This window comes from Dermacentor variabilis, chromosome 8, assembly GCF_050947875.1.
Source record: "Dermacentor variabilis isolate Ectoservices chromosome 8, ASM5094787v1, whole genome shotgun sequence".
Lineage (NCBI taxonomy): Eukaryota > Metazoa > Arthropoda > Arachnida > Ixodida > Ixodidae > Dermacentor > Dermacentor variabilis.
The window spans coordinates 861,036-883,370 of NC_134575.1; the positions used below are offsets into that span (position 1 = coordinate 861,036).

At 49.9% G+C, this 22,335-nt stretch overlaps 1 long non-coding RNA gene across 2 annotated transcripts in view; it reads right to left on the reverse strand.

Moving 5' to 3' along the window:
* Window positions 1–22,335, reverse strand: part of LOC142589519 (uncharacterized) — a 580,475-nt gene that overhangs the window by 163,512 nt on the left and 394,628 nt on the right. The window contains exon 1 of one of the 2 annotated variants that reach the window (XR_012829882.1): window positions 14,034–14,055. The exons of the other annotated variant lie outside the window; for it this stretch is intronic. This is a non-coding gene — a long non-coding RNA (uncharacterized LOC142589519). Of the gene's footprint in view, window positions 1–14,033; window positions 14,056–22,335 lie in introns of those variants that run through there. 2 annotated transcript variants of the gene reach the window in all.

Sequence of the window (22,335 nt, forward strand, 5' to 3'; positions counted from 1 at the left end):
GCTGCAGGCGTCCGGTAGACCATGGCGATCAGGTAGGGACAACACAATTTCTAGTGCGTACTTGCACTGCTTATTCAATTGTTGGTGAAGGATAAGATGAAGAGAATGAAGTGTAAAAGTACATTGCGGAGCCCCTTTAAATAGGCTCTCTAAAATCGTGGGCGGGGTCTTGCTCACGTCAACGTCACGTGACAGGTACTGAGTCTGGTTTGTGGATGGGCGTCTCCCACTTTCAGTGAGCCGGTACGGGCCCGCCTCCGCAGGTACCCTGCGCCCCAGGTCCGGGATCGGAGGCGCTCATCCTTTCTTTTAGGCGACGTTGGTTCGCGGAAAGGGTGCATGGTCCATTCTCCCTGTTGGCGTGGCAAGTCCTCGTCATGGTTTTGCAGCTGCTCTCACTTTCAGTGAGCCTGTAGGTTCAGGAGGGGCGGCTTGATCCTTTCTTCTAGGCAACGTTGATTCCCGGAAGTTCTCTTGTAGAGCTCGACAGTTCATGGAAAGGGCGTCTCGTTGTGGATAGGCGGCTGATCCATTGTCCCTATTGACGTCTTGACGAGCGTGTCTCCGCTGGCGGCATTCCGGGGGTCCTGTCTAGTTCGCGGAAAGGGTGCACACACACACAAAGGGGCCTGTGAACTCTGCGGGGCATCCGCCAGACCGGCATCCACTCGAGATAACCATAGCGAATTAGGAATTCCCCCTTCGTTTCGATCAGGCATGGTGGTCGAGCATCCCTTTTGCACGGGGTGCTACACGTCAGCCGTAACCGCCACATCAGTTTCGCAGCTCGTAGGGAGGGCCCGCGTTATGGCATAACGCGTGGTATAGTCCGTCGCAACGGCCACCCCCTTGTTGGGCCAAGGAGGTCCAGGCCGACGTAGCAAAATGGCTCACTGGGGTATATATAGGTTGAAGGTGTCCAACGGGAGACAATGGAGGCTTCTTGCAGCGTCGGAAAAGTTCGCAGGCAGCGACGTAACTTCGAAAAGAGCGATATAGCCTAGGCCAGAAAAATCGCCTGCGCACACGGTCATACGTACGGGAGACACCGAAGCGACCAGCGGTGGGCACATCGTGTAACTGCGAGAGAACCGTCGAGCGCAGATGCTGGAGAACGACGAGAAGCAGTTCAGCCCCATGTGGATTCATATTGCGTCGGTATAAGGCCCCGTCCTGGAGAACAAACATACGGAGGGAAACCTCCTGTTGCTCTGGGGTAAGGCTTTCGATGATGAATCGCGAATATGGGTTACAACGCTGCTCGTCGGCGATGCGTGAGAAGTCGGAGATAGACAAAGCGCAGGTATCTGTATCGGTTTCGGTGCCATCGGGACGGTCGACAGTATAGCGGGAGAGGCAGTCGGCGTCTTTATGTAGCCACCCAGATTTGTAGGACGCCGAAAAGGTGTAGTATTGCAGGCGTAAAGCCCAGCGGCCAAGACGGCCTGTCGGATCTCTGAATGAGGATAGCCAACATAAGGCATGATGATCTGTCACGACGGCGAAATGCCGCCCGATCAGGTAAGGGCGGAACTTAGCAATGGACCAAACAAAGGCCAAACATCCACCTTCTCTTATGAGATAGTTGCGCTCTGGTGCTGAAAGAAGACGGCTAACATACGCGATCACGCGATTGGTGTCCGTGTTGCGTACTCCAGGGTAGCGTATCGTACTGCTCCCGAGCTGTAGCGACGCCTGGCTATTGAAGCTCGATCGACGTTACTTATTGGGTAGCGTGGCGTTGTCGGCGGGCTGCAGGCATCCTGTAGACCATGGCGACCAAGCAAGGGCGAGACGATTTCTAGTGCGAAACTTGCACGGTTTATTCAAAGGTTGATGAAAGAAAACGAGAAGAGCATGAAGTGACAAAAGTACATTTCGGAGCCCCTTAAATAGGCTCTCTACAATCGTGGGCGGGATCTTGCTTCCGTCGACGTCACGTGACCGGAACAGAAAGAGGGCCCTTCCTCCTCTGGTTATACCGAGCCTGCTGAAAGGAAGAAGTCGTCCCGCATCCTGGAATTGTAGACGCCTGTCCGCCTCTCCTGCACGTTGCGGGTTCGTGGAAGTTCTCATCTAGGTCCAATTCGAGAAAAGAGTCTCTCTAAACTCGCACACCCACACACACATACACACACAAAAGAGGCCTGTACACTGCGGGGCTTCCGGCAGACAGACAGACAGACCCTCCAAACGGTCATGGCGAATTAGAAAGTCACGCTTAATTTCGAGGAGGCCTGGTAAAAGGTCGGGTGAGAGAAAGTTCTTTCTGCACGTGGATCAGGACGCCCGCAATAGCAGGCGAAGTCACGCCTCATTTCTACGAGGCAGGGTGAGATGGTCGGTTAAAATTCCTTTCAACACGTGGTGTCAGACGCCAACCCTAACACCCGTTGTCGTTGGGACAAGATAGCGCCTATGCCATGGCCGCTGGCATCAGTGGGAAATTCTGTGCAGGCACGCGGATCAAAATGACCCTACACGGGTGGATTGATAAGGCGACTGATAAGCGTTGAAAGTGCGGCAGCTTGATCAAGTCCTCAACTAAACGTGGTGTCCTTCTTGAGGAAGTCTGTGAAAGGACGAGCGATTTATACAAAGTTCTGAATAAATCGCCGAAAATAGGAACACAGCCCTAGGCAACTTCGGACATCCGTAGAAGAACGCGGGAGTGGAAACTCATCAGCGGCACACACTTTATCAGGATCAGGCTGGACGCCAGCAGCGTCAGCCAAGTGACCAAGTACTGTATTTGGCGGTGGCCGAAATGACATTCTGCAGAATTGAGTTGTAGGCCAGCTCGTCGAAAAACAGCAAGGCTAGCTGAGAGTCGGTGGAGGTGGCTCTCAAACATCGGGGAAAAACAATGTCGTCATCAAGGTAGCATAGGCATGTGGTCCATTTGAATCAGCGCAGAAGAGAGTCAATCATGCGCTCGAAGGTAGCAGGGGCATTGCACAGTCCAACAGGCATCACTTTAAATTGGTAGAGATCATCTGGGGTGACGAAGGCGGTCTATTCGAGATCACGTTCATCCACTGCGATTTGCCAGTAGCCAGAGCGCAAACCAATCCACGAAAAATAACTGGCACCGTGAAAGCAGTCCAGCGCGTCATGAATACGCGGAAGCGGATAGACGTCCTTTTTGGTAATCTTATTGAGGTGACGGTAATCGATACAAGATCTCCAGGTATTGTCCTTCTTTTTAAGCAAAACGACAGGTGACGCCCACGGACTGCAGGAAGGCTCTATAATATCGTTGGAGAGCATTTTGTTCACTTCCGTTTGGATCCCCTGGCATTCAGCCGCAGGCACACGGCAGGGCCGCCGGTGTATAGGAGGAGCGTCCGCAGTGTCAATTGGATGGGTGACGACACGGGTTCAACCTAGCGGGCGATTGCCAAAATCAAAGATGTCTTCATAGGATATCCGAATGCGGCGAAGGATGTCGGCGTAAGCAGGTCGTAAATCAGTAGCTATCATTGGTGTAAATTTTTTTGCTTGAAGTAGCAAGGGCAGAAGCTTCAGCAGCGTCGAATTGTGGTCCGGGCGTAAGAGCAGCTACTCCATAGTCTTCCAAAGGGCACAACACAGCGAGGTGCACCCTCAGGAAGCACTTGAAGACACGAACCAAAGTTCAGAGGAGGAAGGCACGCTTGATTATTGACAAGAGTTACAATTGAGCTTGGTAGTGCTATTTGGCAAGAGGACGTCGCAAAGTGAGTAAACCACGCAACGACCATCTCGAAGTGGTGGAGAAGGCGACATGAGGACGTAAGTCGCAGCATCAGGTTGCAGTCGAACAAATACAGTAGAACGAAGTCGGGACTTGTGGTCGTCGGTCAGGTTGGCAAAGTAATGGGGCAGTTCAAGGCGAAGGGTGCCAGTTGCACAGTCAATAAGTGCTGAACGGGCAGTCAGAAAGTCGGTTCCAAGAATCACTTCGTGGGGACACTCGGTCAGTACAGTCAACAGGACTAACACTGGACGGCCGGCAACGGTAACACGGGCGGCACACATTCCCATCACGGCTGCTGTACTGCCATTAGCTACTCGGACGGCAGGCGACTCGGCAGGTGTCAGGACTTTACGGAGATGGCTACGAAGATTTGATCGCATAACCGACACCTGAGCGCCAGTATCGATGAGCGCTTGAACGGGTACATTATCAACAAAAATTTCAACAAGGTTTAGTCGAGCAGCAGGGGTCAGCAGCGGTTTTGCAGTCCGAGCCGTCAATCTAGCCCCACCTCCGGGGGCTGCATTGCTTAGTTTCCAGAGAAGCGGCCCGCGTACGACGGGGATAACGGACGTCGATGTGTAGGCGAACGGGACTGACGGCGTTGCGGTGAGGGCGAGCGGCTAGTTGTGTTTCCCCGAGAGGGAAGTTCGGTGTAATGGTTGGTGTCGGGCATGAAATATATGGTAGCTGGCCCATGCCGTCGTCCAACTGATCCACGCTGAGGGCGTTGTTGAAGGGAGAGACTTTTTTTATCGAGAACGAGGAATATGGTATTTATTTACAGTACCTACATGAGAACGTTACAGTTCAACAGTCTAGCATGACTGAAAGAGAATGCACAGTCAGCAGCCGCGCCAAGGATGCTTCTAAACACTCTGTCCCCTCTAGATCTCTAGTTGAGGGAAAACGGCCGTTCAACCGTCGACCAACTCGGGGCGTCCAAAGTGATCGTAACCGACCCGCCTTTGAGGGGGAGGGTTTACACACTCACTTCCGCACAGGCTCACTAACCACACCGAGGTGAGAGGGTTCTCGCAGACACGGCTCCTGCCCCGATCAGGCGCCTCTTTATCCCAGAGTTGACTCCGCAGACAGTGGCCGCCGCGTCTGTTCATTGATGACGACTTCTAAGACCCGTGAAACAGCACCGCAAAACATCTTCCAGGAGCTCCCACGCTCCAAACAGAAGTTGACAGCAAACATACTAACAATACTTGGTCCGCCGACCACGCCTAGACATGGTGGCACCGACGGGCTGGGGACTGACGTATTGTCGTTCTTTCAAAGCGAGTCGCCGCAGTAGACATGGTGGCGCCGATGGGTTGGAGACTGTCGCTTCCCTGAAGATCGCCAGCCTCCCCAGGTCGAACGTAACAGCGGCATGGTATGGTTCAGAAAGGGGCGGCAGAGGCCGAGGGTCTCGGTCGAAGCGGAGATCAGCATATAGTCGAGGCTAGGAGTACTAGCGACTACTGAGGCCGTGGCGGGAGACGTGACCGACCCGGGAGCAAGCAAATCGAATTGGACTGTCATCAGGTGTTCGCCACTCAGAGGAGTTCCGATAGCGATTCGGGAACGACTGTTGAAGTGCAGCAGAGGCAATGATAGGAGCGGTAGGGGTGGGTCGTGGGCGGACGGCAGACTGGATGTATATGTTTGCCATTTCTTGGTGGACCACAGCTTGAATGAGCGAGATGGTCATGTTGCCATGCGTGTGGGGGCAGTGAAAACTTGGAGCCATAGCCTCAAGTTCGCGACGGATGTCTTGTGTCAAGCTTGGCGTTGTAGGCGGATGTGAGGCTGGAGGGTCGTTGTAGGAGGAAGTGGCAGCCGTATTCGGAAGTCGGTCGAAGCGTTGTACGATGCGTTTGCTCTTCGCTTTCTGAAAATTCCGGCATTACTTAATGATGGACTCAACTGCTTAGCAGTTCTTGCAAAGTAGGAGGTTGAACGCATCATGCACGATGCCCTTCAAGATGAATGCAACCTCAACGGCCTCGAGCATGTCCGCGTCCGCTTTACGGCATAGAGCCAGAACCTCTTGGATGTACGCGACGTACGATTCGGTTGAAGTCTGGGCACGAGACGCTAGCTCTTGCTTGGCCTCCGTTTAACGTCCCACAGGTCTTCCGAAAAGATCACGTAGCTTTTCCTTTAGCTTCTAATGTCGGCTTCATGCGTCTCGAACCATACCTTCGCGGTTCCTCCAAAATAAAAGATCACGTTGGCCATCAAAAGTGGCATCCTGCTTGTGCTTACCGACGCGTTCATACAACGTCAGCCAGTCTTCAACGTCGACCTTGCCAGTGCCGATGAAGATTCCCGGGTGACGTAGCTGGCTTAGCACTATTTGCGTTGGTGTCTGAGCGGCGGAGGCAGCGTGAGTAGCCCTAACAGCGGAACCGATGTGACGCCGGCTGCGAAGATCGAGGGCCGCCTTGTGGCGAGAGAACCCTGCACGTCCACCGAAATGTTACGGGGAGAAAATATATGTATTTACAATATTACAGTTACAAGGTTGTAGCTCAGTAGTCAGCCTGACACCATCTACGGATCGTCGAGACACTTCAACCTTCTCTCCACCTCCCAACGTCCTTTTGTCCACAGTGGGACAAACTCGGATGTGACTATATATATATATATATATATATATATATATATATATATATATATTGTCCTATATATAAGGACAACATAGGGGAAGTCACTTGTACTTACTATTTGAATTATATAAATGTTGAAATAATGGAAATGAAAGTGGATGAAAAAAACAACTTGCCGCAGGCGGGGCAAGTTGCCTTCTGTTTCGCGTGCGATGCTCTAGCAAATGAGAGACGGCGGCGCCGGTTTCCCATCCACTTTCTTGGGTATTTATGTTTTACTACTAGCACTAACCCTGGGAGTAGGGTGCCTTGATGTCCGCGCGCGCCGCTGAGGGTGAGGACATCCGCGTCGTCTGCTACGACGGCCGCCATTACGCCGCCCGCCGCAGCAGGGTAGCATGCGAAACGCGCTACCGCTTGCGGTGCACCCGATATGTTCGGAAACAAGTGCACGTTAGCGAGCTTTTCTTCTTTAAAAAGCTTCAACAGGACTTAGTGCTGTTGTTGACTAGAGAGAGAGAGAGGAATACAGGAAGGCAGGGATGTTAACCAGTCAATAGTCTGGTTGGCTACCCCACGCTGGGGGATGGGAGAAGGGGAAGAGAGAGAAGGGAGAGAGAAGATATAGGCACGTGTACGGACAGCACTTTAGTTAAAGCCACTCGCGCAAACCAGAAGGTCTGAGAAAACACAAAAGCGCCTTCACTGCCTTTTGAGCAAATGATAGGGCGGCACGGTGCTCTTGTATTGTCTGTTCACTCAGAGGACGATTATCTAATTTCCTCAGTGTGTTGGACAAAGATTGTCTTTGTGCTGGAAATTGAAGAAAATGGCACAATAAGTGGTCAATGTTCTCCTCGCATCCGCAAACATCACATGCAGGACTATCAGCCATTCCAATTAGTGCTGAGTAGGCATTCGTGAAGGCAACTCTGAGCCATAACCGACACAGAAGAGACGCTTCACGTCGGAGGGAGGAAGAAGAAGAAGCATCGAAGAACATGGAAAAAGATCGACTCCCGCTTTCAACATCGGTTTTGACCCGTTAATCAGAGTGTATCCCTGGTTCGGTTACATCAATCGACGCTTAGCATCGAGAGGATCACGGCGACACCAGGATTTCTACGGTGGGTCAACTATTCGCATCTTAAGAGACTTTTTGAGCCGGCACCATCGCCGCCGCGCTAGGCCAGGTGGTGCCTGAGTGTGGCAATTGGAGGCGAGTCAGACATGCAAGTCATGATGGAAGGGGAGGAACTACCTCCCGACGAGTGCACCGAAGAGTACGGATGGCAGGCAGCAGTTTCTAGGCGCATTTCGACCAGATCCGCTGTTAGCGGCAATTCAACTGGAGCTAGGCCTCATATGGCTACGTCGCCTAGAACATACGAGAACGGCAGTCGAGTCAAGAACAGGGTCGCCAGGGCGTCCCGAATGCCATACTTGCCGAAAGAACACTTTAAAATCATACTCCGACCACGCGGCGGCCTCAATATAAGCAAGATTGGCTCCACCAAGATAGGTAAAACCATCGTTGAAGCAGCTGGTCTAAGCTCGGACCACATTGCATCAGACATCATATGCCCGAACGTCAACCAAAACATAATTGTGGCCAGTACGCCTCAACGAGAGAATGCTGAGAAATATGTGAGAATAAGGTCAATTAACCTGGATGGATGCAGCTTCGAGATCAATGCATATGAGGCTGCACCTCACAACACGTGCAAGGGAGTGATAAGGAACGTTGACTTAGCAGATGGCCCGACGGAGCTGGAGAAGAACATAGTAAACTCAAGAAACCCTTTGGCTCTCGCAGTTAAAAGAATCAAAAATACCGGTACGGTGATCATCGCCTTTGATGGACACAAGGTTCCGAATTTCGTCAGATACGGCCCGGTCCTTGTAAGGTGCTCACTATACAGGAAACAAGTCGACGTATGCTACGCTTACGGTCGGCTCGGTCACAGAGCTGACGTGTGCCCGTCTCCGCAAGAGAGAATATGCCGAGGCTGTGGGGCAGTGAATCCGTCTGACAAACATCAGTGCCAACCCAGATGTGAACTGTGCGGTGGCCCACACCCAACGGCGGACAAAATGTGTAAGCAGCGCTATACAACTCCATACGTGGTCAGAAAACGGAGAAACGAAAGAGCACTAGCAACCAACATCAACAAGGACAATAACGACCCGCAGCCAAGATCAGGGTCCCGTGGCAGGTCCAGGTCCCGCAGTCGCTCGCGCTCCAGGGGAAGAAGCGTGTCCAGATCCCGACCCAGATCCAGATCCCATTCCAGGGCGCCATCCGGATCAAGAGATCGGAGTCAACAGGCTGCATCGAAACCCGGGGAAGGAAGAAGCAACGGATCCACGTGGGCCGACAAAGTCAAGGGAACAGCCATAGCGGACAAGACGCCTCCTCACCGGGACAACAATAAAACAAGACTTGTCTGGGCCGACGACGCGCGTACCGATCCGGTAAGTGCCATGCTTTGTGACCCACCCCCAGAGCAAAGTAAGGATCGTGAAATAGAAAGACTCAAGAAAGAGAATGCAGAACTAAAGGAAATGAATCAGAACATGATTAGAGAGATGACGGCAATAAGGAAACTCTTAAACGAGGCTAAACAAGCAGAAAACAAAGATAGCACTAATACACGCAAGGAAGCCCCAGTCCCCGCGCCTGCTGGTGAGGGACCCATGTCAGCCAAGCGTAGGGCTGTTGAAAGTAAGCTCAAGAACACTGAAACACAGATGGAGGAAGTCAAACAAGCGCTGGCGTCTTTCAAAGAGAACATGCAGATGCTTATGGACAGTGTCTCACAGTTAACAATGAATGTAGGCCAAATACAGACGGCACTGAATGACCCTAAGGAGGGACTGAAAGCTTTTGGCGAAAGAATCAAAACCCTGGAAATGATGACTATGTCAATGGACGTAAGGGAACAATGCGGGTCGTCATTCCTCAGAGCTACACTAACTCCCCAGGTGGGTGAGATGAATATACAATATGGCTCATAATAAGAAGGAATTTCGAATATGGCAGTGGAATTGCGGGGGGTACAATAACAAACGTAACATCATCCAGCAATACCTTAGGTCACTTCAGTCTAAACCGGATATTATCGCACTTCAAGAGACAGGATATGGATATGTCACGCTCACTGGATACAGAGCCATAGAGTGTCAAACCTTCGGTAGGGGCCTGTACGTGCTTGTAAATAAGCAGCTTACACACATCCCACGTGAATTAGGCATCGTAGACAAAAACCTAGAGTACCTCATGGTTGAGGTTGTAGTACCAACTTCACACAAAAATCAAAGGAACAATAGCTTATTCGTACTCAACATCTACAGCAATCCGAAACACCAGAAACAACACTTCAAGAGATTATTCGAAAAGGCTACTAATCTAGCTGGAAGTAGACCTCTCATTATATTAGGAGACTTCAATGCAGCCCACGAGCTATGGGGCTACGTTACGACGAATGCCAAGGGCAGGAATCTGTGGAACCACGCGGATGAGCTAGACCTGGTCTTAATCACGGATAAGGCACATCCTACAAGGGTTGGCAATTCTGCCTGCAGAGACACCACACCTGACCTTACGTTCATTAAGAACACAGAGCATGTTTCATGGACTAACACAAACATGAATTTTGGCAGCGATCATTACGTAATAGAAGTCAAACTGGAAGTAGAGAAAGGCCGAACTCGAGAATTCGAGGTCGTAGATTGGGACCTTTTTCGTAAGTTAAGAGCCCAAAGCGGAAAAGAAACCACCAAACTCAATCTCAGAGACTGGTGTGAGGGCATCAGAAGGGACATTAAAACAGCGTCCAAAAGAATTGTTACAGACACTAATGTAGAGGCAATGGACTCGAAACTTGCCCACTTAATAGAAGCCAAGGAAGCCATAACCCGAAGGTGGCGGGCCCAAAGACTAAATCGTAGACTGAGAAAAAGAATCGCAGAACTTAATAAACAAATCGAACAATACTGTAACACCCTCTGCCAGCAACAGTGGGACGAGTTTTGTGAGTCAATCGATGGGCAAATAAGGAACGGCAAGGCGTGGAACTTGATCAAGCATCTGCTGGATGAAAAAGGCACTAAATCCAACCAGAGACACAGCCTTGCCCGAGCTATACACATAGCCCTTAAGGATCAGCCCATCGAAACAGTAACCAAACAACTAATTGACAAATACCTATCAGTTAGAAATGAGCAGGACCAGCCACTTCAATCAGAATACAGGGGAGCCGCTCAACCTGAACTCGACCAACCCTTCAGCACATCCGAAATCCGGAGGGTGTTAAGTGAACTAAATCGAAAGTCAGCCCCCGGTCCTGATGGAGTAACAAACAGATCACTTAGCAATCTCGATGAGCCGTCAATTGAATCGCTGACAGACTTCATCAATGAAGCATGGATCTCAGGCGAAGTGCCAGAAGAATGGAAAACTTCACAAGTTATACTAATACCGAAACCGGGTAAACCTCCAAGCTTGGACAACTTAAGGCCAATATCACTTACATCATGCGTGGGGAAGGTCGCTGAACACGCAATCCTTAACAGGCTAAAGGACCACTTAGAGGATAATAATATATACACCCACAACATGCTGGGTTTTAGGTCCGCACTTTCCACGCAGGATGCCATGAAGCAAATTAAACACCACATACTCGACGGATATTCTAGAAATACTAAGGCCATACTGGGATTAGACTTGGAAAAAGCGTTCGACAGCATCAAGCATGAGTACATCCTCAAAACAATAGAAGACATTGGACTCGGGTTGAGGATGTTTAAATACATCAAATCCTTTCTTGAAGCACGCACGGCGATGATAAAGGTCGGAGACACAAACTCGGAAGTGGTTCAGCTCGGAGATCGAGGAACCCCCCAAGGATCGGTGATCTCTCCCGTCCTTTTCAACCTGTGCATGATTGGTCTGTCCAGAAAGCTGGGCAACATTAAGGGCATTGACCATACCATTTATGCTGATGATCTCACTGTATGGTGTGCTGGTGGCAGTGAAGGGCAGATACAGGACGCACTGACTGAAGCGATCAAGACGGTGGAAGAATACCTGAGACCCACTGGACTCAGGTGCTCCCCACATAAATCGGAGTTGCTACTTTATAGACGTGAAAAAGGGGGCAGGCCTAAGGGCTGGAAACCTCTATCGGAAAGCAATATACACCTACATACAGAAAATGGTGCCAATATACCCAGAGTCAACGTGATCAGGGTACTAGGCTTTTTCATTGACGCAAACGGTGGAAACCATACGGAGGTCAAGAAAATCAGCCTTAAAACGGATAACGCGTGCAGGATGATCAGACGCCTGGCAGGAAGACACAAGGGCATGAAAGAAGATAACCTCATCAGGTTAATCAACTCTTTCGTGCTCTGTCATATTTCATACGCCGCTGCCATGTACAACTGGACGCAGGTTCAACTCAAGAAGCTTGACTCAGCGATCAAGAAAGTTGTTAAAAGCGCATTGGGGCTCCCAATTCGAACCAGCACTTCAAAATTGCTCAAGTTAGGAATCCACAACACGACCATGGAGATCGCGGAGGCTCAAGAAACATCACAAATAGCGAGACTATCTACAACCAGCACGGGAAGATCAATCCTGGACAAGATTATGATCAAGCCGATTACGGATCCAGCACAGTACACTAAAGTTAATCAAGAATTCGCAGACAACATAATTGTCGCACCGCTACCCAGGAATATGCACCCAAAACATAACATCAACAGGAGAGTTGCGCGAGCCAGGGCGTTAATCAAGAAAATGGATAAAGGGGGCAGAGGAGCCTGCTTTGTTGATTCGGCTGCTTACAACGATCGAACTAAGTTCGCGGCGGCAGTAGTGGATCATCAGGGCAATTGCACCAACTGCGCCACGGTCTACACTAACAAACCAGAAGTCGCTGAACAAGTTGCCATTGCATTGGCACTAACAGACGATAGATTTACAGAAATTTATAGCGACTCGAAAACAGCTATTAGAGCTTTCAATAGGGGAAAAATTGCCCCACAGGCTGCGAAAATAATTAACAAAAGGCAAACAAATGTTACGCGTTTCATTTATTGGTTCCCGGCGCACCTTGGTTCACTTGATGGTATTCCTGTCAATCCAAATGAATCGGCCAACAGCGTCGCCCGCGACCTTACAGACCGGGCCGCTTCTACATATGGTTTTGATTCTGCTGGATTGGAGAACTTACAGAGAGATACCCTCATTACATACAATGAAATTACAAAACATTACTACATCGGAAGGAGGGAGTTTCCACCCCCTCACTATAGACTAAACAGAGCACAAGCAGTTACACTTAGGCAATTACAAACAGAGTCTTATTATTCACCTGCACAAATAAAGGAATGGTATGACATTGCAGACATGAATATTATATGCAAAGCATGCAAAAAGGAGATATGCACGCTTGAACATATGCTCTGGGAGTGTGGGTCGCTCGGCCCTGGCATTTCCCGGAATCGGTTTTTAGGAATGATAAGATCTCCAGATCATATCCCTCAAGTCCTGGCTGTCCAGTACGCCCGTGATAGGGCTAGGAGGCTTGACCTCCCGGTCCCAACATGGGACTAGCCAGGCGGGTGGCAACACCTTGTACAGGACAAGAATAAAGTTTTTTCCTCCTCCTCCTCCTCCTCCTCCACGCTTCACGTCGGTGCACACCGGCTAGAGGTCTGAGTTTAAGTGACTGCTTCAGTCTGTGCAGTCTTGTGCGCCTTGTATGTACGGTATTCCACTCTGCTAAGGAGATCGTGCGTGCTAGAATGCCAAGCTGTCTCGCGGCGTCGTTCCTTGAGAGCGGAATGGGGACGCAGCGGTGCTTATTAAGGGAACGATGTACATCATATAAGCTGATGGCCTGCGCATGTGTTATGTGCAAGAGGTTGACGTAGACTTCGTTATATTAAATATGAATCCTCTTCCTTAGGCCGGTAACGCGGTTTCCATAAGGCTAGACCCTTACTTATTTTCCTCGTAAACCCTGTATTCCGAAGCACGCGTCTACACGAAGAATCGTTTACACACACACACACACACACATTATATATATATATATATATATATATATATATATATATATATATATATATATATATATATATATATATATATATATATATATTATTACGGTATCATCGAGCGATGCTCAAGAGACGAGCCGCCGCGAGAACGACGAAGTTGGTCAGTGCCCTTGGCACGAGCGAGTGTCAGCCTGGATGCCTGGAGAGGTAGCTTAGCGCAAATAAAACCACGGACACAAGGAAGACAGACAAGGACAAGCGCTTTTTTTGCCCAGTGTACGAGAAATGAATTCTAGAAGAGTTGACTGTTGGGCTAGTTGGTCGTCCATATTTGAAGAGGTAGCTTAGCGCAAATAAAACCACGGACACAAGGAAGACAGACAAGGACAAGCGCTTCCTTGTCTGTCTTCCTTGTCTTCCTTGTCCTTGTCTGTCTTCCTTGTGTCCGTGGTTTTATTTGCGCTAAGCTACCTCTTCAAATATGGACGACCAACTAGCCCAACAGTCAACTCTTCTGGATGCCTGGCTCCAGTGTAAATAGCGTGTAAATAGCATCTTTCGTCTGTGTCTTTTCACACGTAACATTTCTGGCGGAGGTCAGCGATCCCCGTCCTCACCACGGAACTCCGAAGTGGTCGGCACACCGAGCTTGTCAGCATGCCTCCCGGTGACGAGCCCGCCTCTGCAACGGCTTCGGCTTGTCCGACTGCTCCAATCGTCACGGTTGCCGCACATCGTGACCCAGGTGTGTTCTCTGGCCTGGAGGGACAGTATGTCAACGACTGAATCAAGCTCTATGAACACGCCAGTGCTAATAACAGATGGGACCCAACGATTATGCTCGTCAATGTCATCTTTTATCTCGGCGGCACCCCACGCGTGTGGCACCAAACGCATGATGACGAAATAACCAGTTAGGACAGTTTCAAAGAAAAGCTACGGGAACTGTCCGGCGACCCCATTGGGCACAAGGCTGCCGCGAGAAAGGCTCTTGCGTCTCGTGTTCGGTCATCTACAGAGCCATACGTTTCCTACATCCTCGACGTCTTGGCTCTATGCCGTAAAGCTGACGATAATATGTTCGAAGCAGATAAAGTGGCACATGTGCTAAAAGGCATCGCCGACGACACTTTCAATTTGCTTGTTTTCGGCAATGTCTCGACCATAGACGCCATTATAAAAGAATGCCGTCACTTTGAACAGGCTAAGAGCCGCCGTATGTCACACCACATTGCGCGGCTACCCAACAATGCTGCTACGTCGACATGTGAGGGTCAACCGCGTCAGACCACCTTCTGTGACGACGTCACCCATATTGTTCGCCGCGAACTCGAGGCCGCCTGTTCGCCAGCCTTCTCCACGACGCCTCCCGACCCGCCAGCAACCACCATTGCGATGATTCAGGCCGTCGTCAGACAGGAATTTGAAAACATGGGTCTGAACACCGTGTGTTCCACGTCTCGACCCAGCGTTCCCCAGTTATCTAGTGGCCCTCCTCTTCCCCGGCAGTCCTTCTCTGCCACATCTCGCCGCAACCCGTCCGAATGGCGTACCCCTGATGACAGGCCGGTCTGCTTCCACTGCTGTCGCATCGGCCACGTCGCCCGTCACTGCCGCAACCGATGGCCACCACCTCCTCGGACTTACGTCGCCACTTATTCCCGCACCTTTGGACCTTCTGTTCCCTATGCCACCCGCCATGAACCCACTATAGCTGATGCCCCAGCTCCGAACCTTCGCTACAGCCGCTCGCCCTCACCTCGACGCCATCAGTCTCGTTCGCCCCAACCCCGCCGCTTCTCTTCGCCGCCTATCGCCTCCCGGACCCAGCCGGAAAACTAGGCACTACAGCTTCTCGAGGTGAATCTGCGTTGTCGACCCTGCCCTCAAATCCTCTGCCCACGTTACCAACGAACCAAAACCTTCTTGACGTTGACGCTGACGGCTATCCTGTCACTTCACTCATCGATACAGGCGCACATCTTTCTATTATGGGTGCTGCCTTCAGACGACGACTCAAAAAGCACCTCACGCCTGCGTCCGAACACATCGTCCGCGTTGCGGATGGCGGTGCTGTGCCTATCATCGGCATGTGTACGGCACGTGTCAGCATCGTCGGCCGCCACACTCCTGTCCTCTTCACCGTTATTGCTCATTGCCCCCACGACCTCATTCTCGGCCTCGATTTTCTCTCCACCCATTCTGCTCTTATTGACTGCTCTTTGAGTAATCTTTGCCTTGAGTTGCCGATGCTCGCAGAACCTTCTGACGCACCCCACTGCCGCTTACGCTCCACCGGCTTTCTTCGCCTGCCGCCAAAGTCTATAGCCTACATTGAACTGTTGTCTTTCCCACGAGTTCCTGATGGCGAGTACCTCATCACTCCTCTGCCCGACATCCCAATACAGTATGACGTCACAGTGCCTCACAGTATACTTACTATTACTGCGAACCACACGCGCATGCCTCTCTGTAACTTTGGATTGGCAAAGCAAATTCTACCGCAACGTATTTGCCTTGCCACCATTGATTGTCTCGGCGACCAATACGTGGCAGCGTTATCGACCGATGGTTCTCGCGAGCTTAGCATGCCCCTCGCGCCAGTCTCGGGCGTCGATCCCAACATCAAGAAAATGGTTGCGACGGACCTGTCCTCTACGCAGGCTGAAGACCTTTGCGAAGTATTATCGTCCTACCGCGATATTTTCGACTTCGACGATCGCCCTTTAGGCCAGACGCTCGCGGTAAAGCACCGGATTCTTACTGGCGATGCTGCACCTATTCACCGACGACCGTATCGAGTTTCTGTGTCGGAACGCCGAGTAATTCAAGATTCGACCCCCGCCAAATTAATGTTCTGGGCCACCTCGTTGACGCTTCCGGAGTACAGCCTGATCCCGACAAAACTCGCGCTGTCCGAGACTTTCCGGTTCCGAAGACCGCCGCAGACGTTCGAAGTTTTGTGGGGCTGTGCTCGTACTTCCGTCGTTTTGTTCCAGATTTTGCGGCAATTGCTAGACCGCTCACTAATTTTTTGAAGAAAGGCGTCAAATTCTCGTGGGGCACTTTGGAAGCCGCCGCTTTCTCTCGTCTCGTCGCTCTTCTAACCTCACCACCCATTCTGGCCCACTTCGACCCTGATGCCCCTACAGAATTACGTACAGATGCCAGCGGTCATGGCGTAGGTGCCGTCTTAGCCCAGCGTCAGCGTGGCAAGGATCGCGTTATTGCTTACGCGAGCCTCCTGCTAGCACCATCGGAGCGCAACTATTCGATTACGGAACGCGAATGCCTTGCTGTTGTCTGGGTGGTTGCGAAGTTCCGTCCTTACCTTTACGGTCGCCCTTTTTCCGTAGTCCCTGACCATCATGCTCTGTGCTGGCTCTCATCGCTAAAGGATCCTACAAGCCGGCTTGGTCGATGGGCTTTGAGGCTACAGGAATTTTCATATTCCGTGGTGTACAAGTCCGGCCGCCTGCACCAAGATGCTGACAGTTTGTCCCGTTACCCTGTTGACGACTCTGACTCCTCGAATATTGCCAGTGCTTCTTGCCTATTCTCTGTATCCCAGCTGCTTCATTTCGCGGACGAGCAACGCAGTGACGCCTACATCAGAGCACTCATCGACTGTTTTGAACACTCTCCGGCCGATGCTTCTCTACGCCTCTTCGTCCTCCGAGACGGTACTCGTCTACAAGTGTCTCAAGACAAGCAGAAACGACGCTACGACCTTCGTCACCGTGATGTCCATTTTGTGCCCGGCGCCCTCGTGTTGCTTTGGTCACCATCGCGTAAAGTCGGCCTTGGATATTTAATAGCACCGTGACGGTGCTTGTGCCGCCGGGGGGTAATATTACGACATCATCGAGCGATGCTCAAGAGACGAGCCGCCGCGAGAACGACGAAGAAGTTGGTCGGTCCCCTTGGCACGAGCGAGTGTCAGCCTGGCTGCCTGGCTCCAGTGTAAATAGCGTGTAAATAGCATCTTTCGTCTGTGTCTTTCCACACGTAACAATATATATATATATATATATATATATATATATATATATATATATATATATATATATATATATATATATATGATGGTAATGTACAGATGAAGAAGACGAGCGTAATAAACGCCTACAATATATATATATATATATATATAAACAGCTGCCATTCCCCCTATTAATATATGACGCTCGGTACCACCTCCACCACCTCACTATTTAAAGCACGCACTGTGCGGGCATACCTGACGCATACATGTTATCGCTCTACCTTTATGAAACGACACCCGGCAATTCCATTGTGCAGGTCATTTATTTGCGTGCATAAATGCTGCGCTAACAGAAGTAATTCCACAAATAAAACGCTAGAACAGCGGCTTGGGCTTGTTGGTTTTCCATCGTGGTTTTAACAACGCAAAAGGCGTAGACGGGGACACGAGACGAGACGACACCACGAGCGCTCGTGGTGTCGTCTTCTCGTCTCGTGTCCCCGTCTACGTTTTTTGCGCTGTGAACACCAGCAAATAAAATGCTCCATGGCGGAATTTGCTGAGGACTGTTACTGGTCGCTTCAGAGTGATCGTGAATGAGTAAAAAAAAAAAAAACAGCAAGAACTGCGTAATGATTTAAGACCGGACGAGTAGGCAAGATTGAAACACAAACAGTGAAAGATAAAAAACAAATTAACAACTGCACACGTACATACACGGGCATCAGACCAGCACAGAAGGCATACTTAAAACACGGAAAGGAATACAAAAAACATGAAGGATATCATCTGCAGACATACATACATAATATATTTCATGATGCATTTCACATTACAAAAAATTGCGAAAAACAAAATTCAAAGACAGATACAGGAGTAACCAAATGCAGTAAGGAATATACTTTAGAAGAGTTAACTGCTGGGCTAGTGATACTGTGTTCGTGATACATAGGTTTTCCTTTACGAGGCTGAGCTGAAGTTTCTATCGCGCCTACTCTGATAAAACTTCGTACTCCATGTTGCCTTGTACGCATGCGCGGTGTTTTGGAGGGCTATATATGTCGAGTGCTTTCACCCTCATTAAACAGTTGAAGTAGCGCCCGTGGTGTCGTCGTCTTTCTTGTGTGTGTTGTTTTTTGGTGCAAAATCATTTCAGTATGCAGTTGGAATGTTTACGAAGCAAAATGCAGGATTAAAAAGCGTGCACATGTCAACCAAAATCGTTTAAGCATACATGAGATCTCAGCGTGTCTATGTCTTACGAAATATTGACACCGGCACAAAGTGAGCACGGGTCCGGCCGCGTAACGTACACGTTTTCCACAGGAACAGCATAAGTCTTGTATTCAATCGCTGCGATTTCGGTAGAGGCCCTCAAATGTCGACCGAGTCCTGGGAACGAGTGCACGAATAAATGAATGCTGCAGCCAGGGTAGAGCTTTTCCACACAACAACACTGCTTTGAAACCCACGGCAATACTTCTGAATGTGTTAGTATACTCGAGGCATGGTGACGGAAGCAAGCGTATAGTACTGGAGGGAGACGAGCACTGACCTAACACGCGCGCCACGCACAAATGACCAGTCGGAGGCGTCAAAATGACGGTCACGCTGCCGCCAAGGCCGATGAGGCGGCACCTGCTCTTTCAGAAGCTGGCTCCACTCTAAGCGGGAGCGCGCGCATCGAGGCACTCTACCTGGGATTGTTAGCCGGCGCCACCACCCACAATCCTTGGCGGTGGATGTAAACATCCTTTCTGCCGCAGGCGTCACGAGTACGTTGTCTTTTTTGGGTGAAGGCTACTGGTCATCAAACCCGCACATGCCACCTGAAGGCATCGATGTTGCCGGATTCGAGATCCTCGCTATGTAATAAACGAAAAGAGAGGGGGTAACCAAGGTGCCTAATTTTTATGCGAAGCATATTACTAGAGCTCAACCCAGCTCCTCAGGCGCGGCGGTGTCGCCTTCGAGGCTGACCACGTGACACCGTGACGTCACGACAGAGGAGAAATGGGGCTCCAACTCGCGCCGTCGCTCGCGGCGTCGCGGCGGTATATAAGCAGCTGCGCTTGTTGCTACGTGGCTTTGGCTCAACTCTTGCAAGGTGGGCTGGGTGGGAATCTAACCAGGGTCTCCGGAGTGTGAGACGGAGACGCTACCACTGAGCCACGAGTACGATGCTTCAAAGCGGTACAAAAGCGCCTCTAGTGAATGCGGTGTTGCCTTAGAAACGAGCTGTTTCTAAGGCTCAGGCGTGCGTCGCTTGCTCAGGCGCACATTTCGTTGCCGCGCCGAACGCTGCGTTGCTCGACGCTCACCGCGTCCAATGCGGGGCGCGTAGTCGCTGCGCCGTAGCCCATTGTCTTACACCCCTTGGCGGGTCGACGGGAACGCTGTCGCGTTCCACTCTTGAAGGCGAAGCAGAGTAACGCATGAGTTATTTCTTCGTCTAGCCGAACCAAATATAGCCAAGCAACAGCAGTTCACAAGGCTAAACAGTGGTTCAACAACTAAAATAAAGGCTAGTATGCTTCGCATCCTGGGCTTAACCTTAGCTAAGCCACAGCCATTTTTATTAATCATATCATAAGAACTCATCAAACAACGACACCAATGACAACATAGGGGAAATAACTTGTACTTACGAACAGAAATAAAGAAATGATAAATTAATAGAAATGAAATTGAATGAACAAACAACTTGCCGCGGGTGGGAGACGATCACGTCTTCGCATTACGCGTGCGATGCTCGACGAATTCTCTACCGATCGAGTTGGGCAATAAACAGCGACCAAAGCCGCGCATCCGCAGATGTCTTTTCTGCGTGCACTGAGATTAAGTTGCACACACTGGGCGTACTCGTCAGGTCTAACGCCAGGGAAAAGCTGCGCAAGATGCAGACTCACGAACCTCCTCCGGAACCGTCAGAAACGAAGTGAGGCATGCCATACGGGAACCACAGCCACCACGACCAACGCCAACGGGCTCCGAGGTGCTCAGACGACTCGCCGTTCACACTGCGTCCATCGCGAGGCCAAGTAACTACGTACCGATAGCACAAAATGCGCCCTGCGTGGCCCAAACAAGGACTAGGAAAAGTGACGTGGGGGGTGACGGTAACCGTAGGCCTCTATGTTTTCACTGTGGAGAGGCTGGTCTTCTGTACAAATTTTGCCTGTACCGTTAAGCCGGCCTTAGGGGATTTCCTATGAATGCGCCCTGCCCCCGAAACGGTGAAAGACCATCCGACATCGAAAAGTACATATGTATACCCGTAAGAGTTTCAGCACACCTCGTTGCCATCAACCGCGGACGCCATACCCTATGCGTTACCGATCGACAAGCTCATGTGCCTCTTCAAGCACGGCTAGGCGTCGTTCGCCTAGCCCAGACACGAAAAACTGAAGCGAGCGACCTGTGGAGGCAAGGCCGCTAACAATCAGAGATGCGAAGATCCTCCACCGTGGTACCAGGGTGGCGACGACTATTGCTTCAGGCTTGCCTTGGCTTATTGCTGGATACAAGTTGAATGCCTTAATTGATACTGGGGTGGATTATTTGGTGATAAGCTACGAACTCGCGAAGAAGCTGAAAAATGTTTTAAGCTGAAAAATGTTTTGACGGAGTGGAATGGACTTCAGGTACGAGAACTTCTTGCTGGGCAAGTTGGCATTGACTTATCCTACCTATTTTTAAGGCGCCAAGTAACCACACACACACAAGAGAGAACAACGGGACGAAGCGCTCTGTCTCGTTGTTCTCTCTTGTGTGCTGTGTATGGTTTTTTTGGCGCCTTAAATATAGGTATAAGGACTCCAGGTATGCACAGCAGATGATCACCTTATTATGCCTTTCCGCAATGCGCCGTAAGAGTTGGGATACGAGGATTTATATACGTTGGTGACTTCGTGGTATTACTGAAATGTTCGAGGGATTTTATACTCGGAATAGATTTTCTGAAGGCTGATGGCGCCATTATCAACTTACAGAAGTCAACCCTGTCCTTCTCGACGGAACAAGCTATAACCAGGGTAGAATCAGGGGAACCATACAGCACTCCACTGCGAGTCATCGATGACGATGTAACAGCACCGCCACGCAGCAGTGTATACTAGTTCTCCTTCCGCTTTCACAACTATACTTGATAATACGTGAATTGGAAAAGTTCTAATCGCCATGTGTCAACAACGCGTAATCTAAATCGTCGCGCCTTTTTGCTTTTCGTAGTTGCATTTTTGATGGTGTTTTTTTACGCTCCTTTGCATGCTTTCATATACTTTTCTTGTTTTTGTAAATTGTTAAATTATATAATAACGTATTGTGCGTCCCCTCTGACATTTCTATCGAAATCTACAGATTTCTCAGAACTCCATTAAGCGTTTTTATCCTTATCGATATTCGTCGAACATGCGTCATCTGGATTGACGCGATTTGTCGATTACTTGACGCTTTTCTCGATGATGGCTTCAAGTGCTTTAAATTATATTTCCCCATTTTCTTACTGTCTCTTTATTCATTTTTTCCTCTGAATTGTGGAATTATGTTATCATAATGAGCGCCGTGCCTGACAGGCCAATCGCATTTCTTAGTCTGCACTGTCATGACCTGCCTGTGTATGTTGTATTATTTTGTTATGCAAATGCACTTTATCGCATTCTGTAGAGAATTCTGTGAAACCCGTTCCTGCTTAAGGCTTGAAGTACAGGCTAGCAGTAATAAATAAATAAATAAATAAATAAATAAATAAATAAATAAATAAATAAAGATTCAAAAGTGACACATTCAACGACTACGAAGGCCTAGCACACAGCAACATGAAACTTTTCTTGAACAGGAGCGTGTGTGTGGCATCAGGACTCGTTCACCTCCGTAACTGCTGCGCATATGTCCTTCTAAAAAATTTCGGGAACGAGTTCCAGCACAACGCGAAG